The sequence below is a fragment of the Lagenorhynchus albirostris genome, chromosome 1 (genome assembly GCF_949774975.1).
Source record: "Lagenorhynchus albirostris chromosome 1, mLagAlb1.1, whole genome shotgun sequence".
Classification (NCBI taxonomy): domain Eukaryota; kingdom Metazoa; phylum Chordata; class Mammalia; order Artiodactyla; family Delphinidae; genus Lagenorhynchus; species Lagenorhynchus albirostris.
The window spans coordinates 173,956,417-173,970,739 of NC_083095.1; the positions used below are offsets into that span (position 1 = coordinate 173,956,417).

The 14,323-nt window shown below is 41.8% G+C and overlaps 1 protein-coding gene across 1 annotated transcript in view; it reads right to left on the minus strand.

The window, feature by feature from the left end:
• The window catches only part of APBB1IP (amyloid beta precursor protein binding family B member 1 interacting protein), a 103,717-nt gene that overhangs the window by 69,938 nt on the left and 19,456 nt on the right, over positions 1-14,323 (minus strand). The gene's annotated exons all lie outside the window — the stretch shown is intronic.

The window sequence follows — 14,323 nt, forward strand, 5'->3', positions numbered from 1 at the left end:
GTCCAGGAAGATCCCACATGCCGTGGAGCAACTAAGCCCATGTGCCACAACTACTGAGCCTTTGTGCCACAACTACTGAAGCCCGTGCGCCTAGAGCCCGTGCTCCGCAACAAGAGAAGCCACCATGATGAGAAGCCCGCGCACTGCAAGGAAGAGTAGCCCCACTCACCACAACTAGAGAAAGCCCACGGGCAGCAACAAAGACCCAATGCAACCAAAAATAAAAATAAACAAAACAAAAAAACAACAAAAAAAACAGATTGCTCGGTCCCATTCCCAGTGTTTCTGACAAAAACAAACAAAAAAATTTACTGATCCCAGACACTGTTCTAGGCTCAAACAAATCTCTGAAAGATTTTCCTAAAAAATAAATAAATAAATAAAAATAATAATAAAAAAAAGATTTTCCTCAGTGGGTCTTCTGCAACTGTGTTTCTCTTCATCAATGTATTATGGATTAAATATCTAGACTTCATCTACATACTATATGTCTTTCCATGTTGAAGGCAAAGAAAAATGTTTGCGTCCTTGCATTGAGACTTCTTTTTTACCCTCCATTCCATCATTTTTTGGGTAAATTTTAGAAAATTGAAGTAAAATATCCATAACATGAAATTAACCCTTTTAATAATTTTTAAGTGCACAGTTCAGTCACATTAAGCACATTCATACTGTTGTGCAACCAGGACCATTCATTTCCAGAACTTTTTCATCTTCCTTAACCGTAACTTCATATCCATTAAATAATAACTCCCCATCTCCCCGCTCCCCCAGCCTCGGACCCTGGTATCTGTCATCCTACTTTCTTTTTTTATGACCCTGGCTACTCTTGTCATCTCATGTAAGTGGAATGAAATATTTGTCCTCAAGATTCATCCATGTTGTAGCACTATCATGTATCAGGGCAAGTGGAGTGGTGTTTTGAGTCTATAGCTAGATTGCCAGAGTTAAAATATAACTAGAATTCATAAGAAGGTTGAAAAATCTGAGGCTCTGTCAGTATCAATGTGCTTAGGTATTTTTTATTACTTTTAAATTAAAAAAACGGCTGGCTGTGTTTTTTTTTCCTAGGAAAAAAAAATCAGCCCACACATTGCAACTACAGATACAAAAGAGGAGATAATTTTTAAAAGATCTGTTGATGATAGGAACCACACTTGGTATGGAATATGTAGTGCAGAATCCAGGTGATCACAAATGCTGGCGGAAACTATGAAGTAGCTAGCGTACAGTATGATTGGAAAATAACGGACAATATTGCATTTTGCCTGATTCCTTCAATGTAGTTTTTTTCAAAATGCAATGAAAGCACTCCTCAAGAGGAAGTGGTTCACGGAACAACACAGCACGTGGTTAAAGGTTCTTGCAATGTTTGGGGGAGGGGGGAGCTAAAATTTCTGTGTAACATAAAACAGGAAACAGAAACATCTCTAAAATTACACACAAAACTAGAAGAAATCTCTTAGGCCAACTTAACTGGCTTTGCACAGTATACTTGAGATCAGTGAAAATTTTAAGAACTAGGCTAACAGTTATTAGGTTAACAGGATAATCACTATGGTCATACGAACAATACAAAACCAACACAACAATCAATCTCAAAGGAAATTCCCATGGACAGCATAGATGTGTATATGTACGGTCACGCAAAAGGAACAGCCAAGATTCTTTGGTAGGCGGTACCGTGATGGCAAAAGTTTGATGGAAAAAACATTTGCAAATGAAAGAGTAATCATGAAATGACATATTTTTTTCAATAATTAAAAAACCCTAAGGGAGCAGTTTGAAAAACCTTAGAATTTGTCAGTGTAGACACACACATACAGAACATGAGCTGGACTACCATATTTTTTAAAAGTATGATTTTAAAATGGACTTATTTCCAAATTGCTTTGCTTTTGAGTGAATGCAAGGTGGAGCGGGGCAGAGTAATAATGCACTCTGCTAAGTCAAACTCCAGAGAGGTGAAAAGTGAGATGGCAGAAAAAGACCCACAAATGTTCAACAGGATTCAAAAGTAAACCGTGTGTGACACAGGGGAAGGTCAGCTCATATGAACACAATTCTCACTTGCACCTGTCCTGATGGCTTTTCTGTATCTTTAGGAGGCAAGATGTAGACTGGTGTCACTTGGATATACTTGGGCTGAAAAGAGAATTTTTAAATCCTGGGCTTTTCTTAGGTTCCCTTTTTATTCTATTTTGAGCATCCACATAAAGCATGGGGAACTGCTTTTATATTTATATTTTATATTTAGGATCTACTGTGACAGCAAACAAAAGTGACAACGTAATTTATGGTTTTTTGAAGAGACAAAAAAAGAAAAATACATTATTCACTCGTTTGTAAATAAGAATGGGCATTAATTTTCATACACACATTACTATGAATAGTTAGCTGTATTCACTGTTTCCTACTTGTCTCCATTTCCTCTTGAATTTACCCTGCTATGGCTGAATGTTTGTGTCCCACACCCGCTTCCCCCCAAATTCATATGTTGCAACCCCAGTCTCCAATGTGATGGTATTTGTTGATGGAGCCTTTGGGAGGTAATCAGGTCATGAGGGTGGAGCCCTCATGTTGGGATTAGTGCCCCTGTAAGAAGAGACACGAGAGAGCTTGCTTCTTCTCTCTCTCTGCTGTGAGGACGCAGCAAGAAGATGAACAATGCAAACCAGAAAGAGGGCCCTCACTAGACACCAGATTGGCTGGTGCCTTGGTCTTGGACTTCCCAGCTTCCAAAACTGTGAGAAATAAAGGTTTGTGGTTTAAGCTGCCCAGTCTATGGCATTTTTGTTAGAGCAGCTCGAACTGACCAAGACATACCCCAACTGGACTTTTGTTCCCACCATGTCACCAAACTGTGTCAAGATTACCAATGACCTTCATGTCATTCTCAGCAGCTTAAACAGCATTTAACACCATTCATTGATCACCTTTTCTTGGAAATACTTTCTTCACTTGGCTTCCATGAAGGCTTTCTTTCCTGCTTTTCCTCCTAACAGAGACCAACTGACCTTGAAGCCAATAAAGCTTAAGTTTCAGGGATCCTCACTTGCAGGTTCCTTCTAAGACCTGCAGTTCTCTTCTGGCACCCCACAACAACATGGAACACCGTTTTCTTGCTGGGCGGTCACCTTGGTAGTGGTCCAAGGGCTTAAAGTGGGGGTGGTAGGCTGCCAGCACTACCTTCACTTCACCTGGACTCCAGCAAGAGCTGGACCCAAGGTAAATCTCATGGACTGTGGACTGCATCTTCTATTCCAAGGAGAATATCTAAAGGAAATGCTGTTCTGCTCTGCTCCTTGCATGGAATCACCTTGACCCAGGCTTCCACAGCCACCTTACACCACCCCCAGGGCCAGCCTAGCAGTTGGGAGGGGGCGGGAAATGCGTGGTCCTAGCTGAGCTGGACCAGCTGCTTCTTGAGCCATTGGGAGCCATGGGTGCCATGTCATATCTAGTGAGAGCAAATGACTCAGTTAGTTCTCTGAGGTCTTGCTCCTGGGCAAGAGGCACCTCCAGCAGTAGAAACCACAGAGGAAATTACAGATAAAGTCTTACCATAGAGAGCTGTAAGACTGAAGTAAAACTTTTTCTAGACTATCAATAACACAATTAATCTTGAGTAACCATGTGGGAGAAAAGACTAAATTAGCTATTTCCACTACAGAAAATTGTATTTCAAATTTATCCTCATATGGAGAGGTGATCGAAGAATATGCAGCCAAAAATATAGGAAAACATATATCAGGCAGTTAGTAATAATAAAAATGTACCTTTTGGATTTTGTGATGTTTTTTTAATTGAAATATAGTTGATTTACAATATTTCAGGTATACAGCAAATGATTCCATTTATACATATATCATATAGTCTTTTTCAGTTCTTTTCCATTAAAGGTTATTACAAGATATTGAATATAGTTCCCCATGTTATAAAGTAGGTCTCTGTTGTTTATCTGTTTTATATGTAGTAATGTGTATCTGCTAATCCCAAATTCCTAATTCATCCCCTCACCCATTTCCCCTCTGGTAACTGTAAGTCTGGTTTCTATGTCTGTGAGTCTATTTCTGTTTTGTAAATAAGTTCATTTGTATTTTTTTAAGATTTGTGGTATGTGTTTTAAAAAATTAGTAATTTGTTGTGATTCCTTTCTCACTCTAATATTTACTTTTTTAACTTTTATTCATCATTTTGTACTCTTTTTTTTAAAGGGAGTCTCCCCAAAATGTACAAAGTTCAGGTACCTCACTGGTCTCTCCTCTTAGCCTCTTTGATTGGTTCTTCCTCATCTCCCAGATCTCCTGGTTTTCCTTCTGGCCTCTATCTACACTCACTCCCTAGCTGATTTCATGCTGTCTCGTGGCTTTAAATACCACACACAAGCTGCCAACCCCCAGTGTGTATCTCTAGCCCAAACTTCTCTCTTATTTCACATATTCAACCATACTTAGCCCCGCCCCATCTTTTGCCTGTCTGATTTTATCTCCTTTAACTCTGCTCCCGGCAGCCTCCCAGCTGTTCCGTGGACCCTGCCAGCGTGCACTTGCACATGCTTTTCTCTTTGGAACACCTGTTCCCCGCTGACCTAAATGGCTTGCTCCCCACTGCCTTTAGGTCTTTGCTTAATTGTTCCCTCATCCCTGAGGTGTTCCCTGACCTATTTCAAAACCAACTCTTTCCCAACAAGCCCACCTCTCCCTGTTTATATTCTCTCCCCACTTACCAACTAGAAGTAAGCCCCATGAGGGCAGGGATTTGACTGTTTTTGTTTCTTGCTGGGTTCTCAGGAAGCAGAGCAATGTAGATACACAATAGACACTGAGTGAATATTTGTTAAATGAATGAATGAATAAAAAAAATTAAAATGCAATATATTCATTTAAGTTTCACGAGGACAGTGGTTACTTATGCCTTCCTAGCGCCAAGCATGGTGCCTGCCCTGGTCATGAACACCCACAAAAGTATTTGCCAAATGGATGAATGACTTCAAGGGAGAGCAGTGGAAGAGCAATGTAGAGGGGGGAGACAGATAAGAAAGGGGAAATGGGGACTTCGCTGGTGGTCCAGTGGTTAAGACTCCTTGCTTCCACTGCGGAGGGCACAGATTCGATCCCTGGCCCAGGAACTAAGATGCTGCATGCCGCGCGGCACAGCCAAAAAATTAAAAAAAAAAAAAAAGAAAGAAAAGGGAAATGACTCTACAGCCACCATAGTGGGTGGCAAGAATGAACAGCAGGGAATTCCCTGGCAGTCCAGTGATTAGGACTCTGCGATTTCACTGCCAAGGGCCCGGGTTCGGGGAACTTAAGATCCCGCAAGACTCGTGGCACAGCCAAAATAAAAAAGAGAAAAGAAAAAGAACCAAAACTTGAGATGAAGAATGAAGAGTGGATGTTGACACCGGTGAGTGAAAGATGATTCTCTGCTAAGTCAAGCTCCAGGTAGGTGAGAGGTGAGATGAAAACGTTCAACAGAACTCAGAAATAAAACAGTAAGTGACACAGAGTATTCCTTAACGCTTTCAAAGGGAATACCTTTCAATGGAAAAATCTGGTGGACACACTTTTAACCAAATAATCAAACTTAGGATCGTCATTGATGGGACAATCTGACACTGCTGCCCCTGATGTGATGCCCCCGGGATGTGGCGTCACCTTTACTGCCACCAAAGTGTTTCGCTTGAGTCTAGTCAGGAGGGATCAATCTGACAAATCTCAACTGAGGGACATTCGGCAAAATAAACAAAATGACTGGTCTGGATTCTTCGAATAAAAGAAAAGACATTATTGGGATAATTTGGAAAATGTGAATATGAACTACATATCAGAAAATGTATTAAATCAATTAAATTTTCTGAGTGTGATAACACTACTGTGGTCGTGTAAGAGAAGGTCTTTGTTCTTAAGAGATAAATGGTGAAGAAAATAAAGCACATGCAGTAAAATGTAGACAATGAGTGAATCGGAGTGAAGGGAACATGGGTGTCTCTTGCACTATTCTTACTTTTTTGTTGTTGTTGAAGTGTTGAAACTTTTCAAAAGAAAATGTTGGGGGAAAAAAGAACCAATCTTTTAAGTCAGAGAGACCCGAGTTTTAAAAAAGCAAAGCAGGGACTTCCCTGGCGGTCCAGTGGTTAAGACTCCACGCTCCCAATGCAGGGGGCCCGGGTTCGATCCCTAGTCAGGGAACTAGATCGCGCATGCCGCAACTAAAGATCCTGCTTGTCGCAACTAAAAAAAGACCCTGCAGGCCACGACAAAGATCTCGCATGCGGCAACAAACGTGTGTGCCACAACTAAGAGCCAGAGCAGCCAAATAAATCAGGGGGGAAAAAAAGGCAAAGTGAAACAAAACACAAAAAAAGAAAGAAAGAAAGAGGAACAGGGGAGAATGAAATGTTAGATGAAGGCAAAGACAATGTAAAAGAAAAAAGAGGGCTTCCCTGGTGGCGCAGTGGTTGAGAGTCCGCCTGCCGATGCAGGGGACACGGGTTCGTGCCCCGGCCCGGGAAGATCCCACATGCCGCGGAGCGGCTGGGCCCGTGAGCCATGGCCGCTGAGCCTGCGCGTCTGGAGCCTATGCTCCGCAACGGGAGAGGCTACAACAGTGAGAGGCCCGCGTACCGCAAAAAAAAAAAAAAGAAAAAAGAAATCTATCCTGGGCAGGGTTGATACATTATTTCATCTAATTCTCATAAAAACCATTTGGGGGTAGATCATACTGCTCCCATCTTCGTAGATGAGGATCTTGTGGTCTGGAGTTTGAGTGACGGGCCCAAGATCACAAAGGACAAGACTCAAACTCAAGTCCAGTCTCTTTCACTGTACTGCTTCCTCTTGCCTTACACAGAAAATAAGCCACGTAGATGGAAGTCATAGCAGGAGAGGTGTGTGAAAGAAAAACACAGGTGGAAAATACACTTAGACACTCATAGCACATCTGCCTAGAGATGACACACGTTCAACACAGAGAAAAAGTAAAGGAGAAAAAGGCACACACAACAAAGAAAGTCAAACAGAAACAGGCTTTCACGTGGTCACATCCCACGCGAGGGAGGATCTTTCACATCACTGCTTCTAGACTCCAGAACTGGGTTGTGTCTTCAAAGACATGATGGTGGGTACTATGTCATACTCCTCCCCGCTCTAGAACAGCTAACACTAAGCTAGGGTTCATATCTGGCCACGACCTTGACATCTGCCCCTAGGATAGGCAGAAAAGGAGGGGCCCCCAGGGTCTAGATGCCATGCTTAACGAACAGTCTGAAGCAGAAATGAGCTGGTAATCACAAGATTCTGATGGATGATTTTAAAACATTAATCTTCTCTTCTTCCAACTGCAAGCCGAAAGTGGAAAAGGATGAAGGGGAAGAGGTCAAAACACTTTGGCTTCAATTTTTCATTTTGCTTTGGAGTGAAGACCAATGTTGACTAGCCCAAGGAAGATTTCCCTGAGCGACTGCTAAAATTCTCAAATACCCAAGCATGAGAATATTAGTGTCAGATGGCTTTTTAATTTCCAGGACTGCAGAGGCGATATCTGCTAAAGATTCCTAAGAATGAAGAGTCATGATCTTGGCCATCACTGGAGTAAAGAGAACCAGACATGTCCACTGAGGTGTGGGAAACAGCCCGAGGCAGAGCACACATTCCAGGCTTTGCTTAGAAAGCAGGAAACAGCCACCCAGGGGCTGAATCTACCACAACAGCACTCTAAGACTGATGGCCAGCTTTGTGAGTTGTTTCGTATTGCAAAATAAATCCACAGGTTGCTGCAGAACTTCAAAAACACCGAAACCAAAAAGGAAAACTAAAGGCAGCATATCTCCTCGATTCAAAAGCATATTTTGACATTCTAATACTTCTAAAGTTATGAAATCTGACTACCACCAACAGGAATCAGCTATGACGTAGTTTTCCTTAACTATATATGCTCCGAGTGGAACAGAAAAGGTGTCTTTTATTTGTCAGTTTAGTTATCTGCATTGGTAGTAGAACACACAGTTCAACTGTTACATTTGGATCCCAAATCTTCATTTAAAAAGCTTTCAAAAGATTTCCCGATGCAGCACTGACATGTAAAGTTAATGTCTGGCGAAGACTGACATTCACAGACCAGGACACACAATTCATGGCAGCAGAAATTGCCAGAGCGCTCAGATTTTAATTTTCAAACTCAAAAGAGACTGATGGATGCGGCAGATGGATGTATCATGAAGGATTATCCTTTAGGTACCAAACGCCTACCTATCAAACACTTGTAATTGGAATTCCAGAGAAGTTGTTTCAATTCCAACAATACTTAAGACAATAAAGAAAAATAAATCTTTGTATTGAACCCAACAAGAAACATTAAAAAAAATTCATGACTTTCTCTGATAAGCCTAAAAATTATATTGCGAACTCTAAAGGTCGAAAGGAACAGACTTGGGTTATAAACAGCACACTTGGCTAATTGTCCAGGCACGCTCAGCCTGTCTTAGAATCTTTAGATTCTCAATGCGAAGAAGTGAAGACTCACATTTTATAATACTTGTAATACGAAGAAGAAATGATATGTAACTCTAAGACAACTGTATACTTTTATGTCCTAAAATGTCCCTGAACATTCAGTGCAGCACCTCCCACCTCCAGAAAGAAAATGGTAATGAACTGATCAATGCAATGGTATAACAATGTTGAATGTTCTCAAGATAAGAACTGAAAAATGCCCTCTGGCTTTAACCACACAGAAGTCATTGGTTATCTCTGGAGAAGCGTTGAGGGTGGAAACCAAACGGAGCCCCTTCAGAAGTGAGTGGGGAAGAGAGATAATGACACAGCCAACTTATCTGAGAAGGTGAGTCCATTCGGTATGTAGCAATTGTAACATGCGTTCCTCTCTGTCACTCACAGTTCTTCCAATTTCATGGCTCCAAGCATCTTTGATGTGGATGTGCTGTACCATCATTTAACCAGTTCTCTATTGCTGGAAACTGATCGTTTGCCTTTCTTTCAAGAAATAATGTTATGAGCCTGATATTTTCATTTGCTGAAAAATTATATGCAGCATGGCCTAAGGATAAAACTGGAAATATCAACCAATTCTTGTTGCCTTTCTGTGGGGTGAGGAAATTTGTTTTTTCGTCTTGGTCAATATTCTGCACCTGGCTCCAAAACCCCCAAAGGATTGGGGCTGTTGGTAAAAATAACAGTCAAGGGTGGTAAACTCTGCACTAATGAGCTCAAGCAGTGTGTGTCCCATGGTACCCCTGCTTTCTCTCTATTTGCAAGGATTTATGGCCATTCCTGTGACCGCTTGTGTCCAAAATATATGTGCCATGGAAAAAGTTTATATCAGAAAAATCTGAGGTACGTTTAAGAGTTTCCAGCGGCAACCCAGTTCTAATTCTTTTCCTGAGTCTCTTAGTAAATTTTCTCTCTTCTTCCTCAAAGATGCACTGACAATACTTTCTACTCTCCTGTTTTGAATCAAGAAAGGAACTGAATTTTTACTCCCCCACATTCAAGATGATTCATCCCTTAAAACAAAAACATCTAATATTTTTCTCCCAACCTTCCATAAGTAGCTGGGGTGCGGTGTTGGGGGGAGGCTTCTATTTTGTTTACATTTCCCTTGTGACATGTGGGCTCACCTAGGCCTGAGACTGGGGGACCACTGAGTCCCTCCCCAGGGACAAGGACAGAATCTAGAACCAGGAGGCTGGGGTTCAAAACCCAGCACTGCTGCTTACTGGCTGGGTACTTGGGCAAGTTACTTAACCTCTCAGGGTTTTAGTTTTCTCATCTTTGAAAGGTGTGAAAATCAGCTACCTTGTGGGGTCAAAGTGACTCCTATAAATGAATGCATGTAAAGTCCATAGAACAGGCCGGGCTCAGCTCTAAGTGCTCAGTAAATGTAAGCCTTAATATACCACTAAGCAGTTGGAACTGAAGCCTTCTTTTAGCTTCCAGGAGGCCTGGAAGGCTGATGGCATCCTCATAATAATCCTTTGAAGTTAGCATTATTTTTCCTATTTTACAAAGTTTAAGTAACTTATCCTAGATCACAAAATCAATTAGCTGCAATAGTACGGAACCACCAATTATTTTACTTAAAATAAGTGCCACTTTGAATCACTGCCTTAGGGTCTTAGCATCTTAGGCTTTGAGGAGAGAGATTTTAGGTGACTGCAGCAGCTTAAAAATGGTGCTTGAGATCTCAGCTTAAATGTCACCTTCTCAAAGAAAAGCAGGCCCCTTCAAGATCTCCGCCACATCACACTGGATGCTCCAGTGATCAAGGATACAGGCTGACTGGATATTCCGATCACGGCTGTGGAGAGGAGGGTGATGGTGACCAGCACACATCACGCTGTTCGAGCCAATGGTCTCCTGACCAGGATCTTCCCACTCAGACCATCCCTTTCCCACCAACTGGCCCCAAGGGCATTCTTGGTTGTAACTGGTGGGGGTGGGGAGGTCATAAATTGAAAGAAAAGGGAGAGGGTTAAGACCTGGATTCAGCTCTGCCCTCACTGTGGTGTGGTGCTGGGAAACTTAGCCTTAATAGTGTCGGTTTCTCAATCTATAAAACGGGGATATTTCACTGGGTTTTTGTAAAGAATTAAATAAGATACGATAACGTATACAAAGTGTTTACAAATGTCTCATACACATGAGATGCTCAGAAACTGGTAAGAGTGGTCGTATCACCATTGCCCTTGTTCAGGGAAGATTGCCAGACTCTGAAAGCACGTGGCGGGTTGATAGAGCTGAGTAATCCAGTGAGGCCGATGTGGTTCTGCGCCTTCTCTGCAACGGTGGTTCTCAAAGTGTGGGTCCTCAGACCTGCCCCACAGCATCTCCCAGACACGTGGGAATGCAAATTCTTCGGCCCCACTCCAAAATTACTGAATCAGAAACTCTGGGGTGAGGACCAATAATCTGTGGGGTTTTTTGGTTTTTGGTTTTTTTGGCTGCGTTGGGTCTTCGTTGCTGCGTGCGGGCTTTCTCTAGTTGCGGCATGCGGGCTTTCTCTAGGTGCGGCGAGCAGGGGCTACTCTTCGTTGAGGAGTATGGGCTTCTCATTGCAGTAGCTTCTCTTATTGCAGAGCACAGGCTCTAGGTGCTTGGGCTTCAGTAGTTGCAGCGTGTGAGCTCAGTAACTGTGGCGCTCAGGCTCTAGGGAACGTGGGCTTCAGTAGTTGTAGTGCACAGGCTTAGTAACTCCACGGCATGTGCGATCCTCCTGGACCAGGGATCAAACCTGTGTCCCCTGCATTGGCAGGTGAATTCTCAACCACTAAGCCACCAGGGAAGTCCCAATAATCTGTGTTTTAACAAGATTTCCATGTGATTTGACTGTACACTAAAGTTTGCGAACCACTGCTCTACATATAGATGGTAAAGTTAAAAAAAAAAGTCACAGGCAAGTACAGGATGTACAAAGATTATGAGAACCAAAAGTTTTAGCCAAGTCAAAAGCGGCTTGTGTTTTATGTCAAACACAAGGGAAGAAGACACTCCCATGCCCTGTATTATTATCTCAGTGTTGAAAATGCATAAGAAATTGTCGCATCTATTTATTGTTTAAAGGTACGGAATGAAAAAGAACCAAGTGTTTAATCTTAGGTGTCAGAGAATACAGCTCAGTTTTTGTTTTTGTTTTTGTCGTACGTGGGCCTCTCACTGCTGTGGCCTCTCCCGCCGCGGAGCACAGGCTCCGGATGCGCAGGCTCAGTGGCCATGGCTCACGGGTCCAGCCGCTCCACGGCACGTGGGATCCTCCCGGACCGGGACACGAACCCGCGTCCCCTGCATCGGCAGGCGGTCTCTCAACCACTGCGCCACCAGGGAAGCCCCCTACAGCTCAGTTTTTACCACTAATGTTCCTGTCCTGGGCAACATATAACCTCTTGAAGAAAACAGTCACTCAATTCCTGTGGAATCTGGAAGCACTTCCTTTCCTTATTCATATGAAAGAAGCATATTCACAGTATAATGATGATGATGGTTTTAAAGTGGCTTCCCGTTCTTTGATGCTTCTCCCCTCAAGATGTGGGGTCTCTGTCCCCACCCGTGACTCTGAGCACGCTTGTGACTGCTATGATGGGTGCAGTGTTAAGGAAGTGACGCTCCGTGTGCAGGGCAGGCCATCCCCTGGCCTCTAAGAATTCCCTCCAGACACTCCTTGTAGAAGCCCAGCTGTCACCCTGTGAGAAGCTCAAGCCACCTGGAGGGGCCACAGGAGACACTGTGGTCACCAGTCCCACCCAGTCCAGGGGCCAGGCCGGTGAGTAAAAAACCCTCCAGGTAAGCTCAGTCTCCAGCCGTTTCCATCACCCCCAGCTGTTCAAGTCTCCTCAGCTGAGGTCACGGACATTATGGAGCTGAGGCCAGCTAGCCCTGCCATGGCCTGTCCAAACTCCTGATGCACAGAATCTGTAACCATAATAAAATTGTCTGTTCGACAGCAGTAAGTTTGGGGTGACTTGTTATGCAGCTGTTGAGAGTGGAACAAATGATCATAGCAGCTACCATTCCATGGTACCTTCTACGTGTCCAGCATGATACTATGCTCTTCTGCTATACCCCTCCTCTTTGCGCCCGCTCTGCAAAATATACTAGTCCCATTTGCAAGTGAAGAAATGGAGGCTCTAAGAAAATAAGTATCGTGCAAAGGCACATGTGGTAAACGACTATTTACGTCAAACTTCAGTGCGTAAAAAAATACCAGAATGTCAGTCGTTAGCTATCTAGAAACGACAATGAGAAAATGGCAAACATTGTGATGGTCATTTCGTAACAGAACAGAAATATCCAATCACTATGTTGTGCACCAGGAACTAACAGTGGTTGTAGGTCAACTATACTTCAAAAACAAACAAAAACACTCATAGAAAAAGAGATAAGATTTGTGGTTACTGTGGCATGGGGTAGGGTGGGGACTGGATAAAGATGATCAAAAGGTACAACCTTCCAGTTATAAGATAAATAAGTACTAGGAATGTAATGTACAACATGATGATTATAATTAACACTGCTGTGTGTTATCTATGAAAGCTGTTAAGAAAGTAAATCCTACCAGTTCTCATCACAAGGAAAAGTTTTTTCTATTATTTTAATTTTATGTCTGTATGAGCTGATAGATACTCACTAAATTTATTGTGGTCATTTCATGATATATGTAGTTCAAATGATTGTGTTATACACTTTAAACTTATACAGTGCTGTACATCAATTATATTTCAATAAAACTGAAAGAAAAAAATATATAGTTTCATATGGTAAATATATATATATACACACCCATATATATATATTAGTAATACAGTAACACCAGTGGAGTAAATACAATAATTAAAATAATATGTTACTGGTCCAGGATTCACTGACCAATGAAATAGAAGTCTAGAATAGAAGTCTAGGAAACAACCTTTCAAATACAACAAAAAGTTGAATTAATTAATAAATAATATTAGGACAATTAAACAAATACATTAACAAATTATATGTTCACGGTTTATAATGGGGAAAAAAAGGGTTTTTAAGGATAAGAGATAAATGACACTAGCTATTCTGAAATTGGCCCATATTAACTGGAAAAAAGAAATATAGGGACTTCCCTGGTGGTCCAGTGGGTAAGACTCCGCATTCCCAATGCAGGGAGCCGGGGTTCGATCCCTGGTCAGGGAACTAGATCCCACATGCATGCCACAACTAAGAGTCCTCATGCCGCAACTAAGAAGTCCGCATGCTGCAACTAAGACCCGGCACAGGCAAAATAAATAAATAATAAATAAATAAATATTAAAAAAAGAAACATAAGCTTCAGTTTCCTCATTTGCAAAATAGGAGAGATGTTATGTATTTCATAAGATCAAAGGGAAAAATGTCCATGGAAATCACTTAGCATAGTTCCCAGCACACACTAAGTACTAGATGAACTTTGTGGCTATGAAAAGAAAATGGGAAACAGTAAAAGTTAGCAATGACACAGTTACAGTGTTTAAAACAATTTTTTTTAAAGGTTAATTTTTTTTCTGTGGAGAATCTAAGTATTTTATCTACTCATCAGGAGGTCCAAAATCATTATTATTAATTACAATTAGTAATTATTATATCATTACAATATATAACATATAATATCAGCATTAATCATTTGATTTAATTAATTTTGCCGCAATTATGAGATGTTTGTCATGAAAAATACAGAAATTTGTGTCCCTGAATAAACCAACTAGATAGGAATTAACGTGTCTACAGAGCATCACTAACAGCAAACTAGCTGAGATCTGAGCACATTTACGAAGCAAAGAAGGGCGCCTATTGGTTCA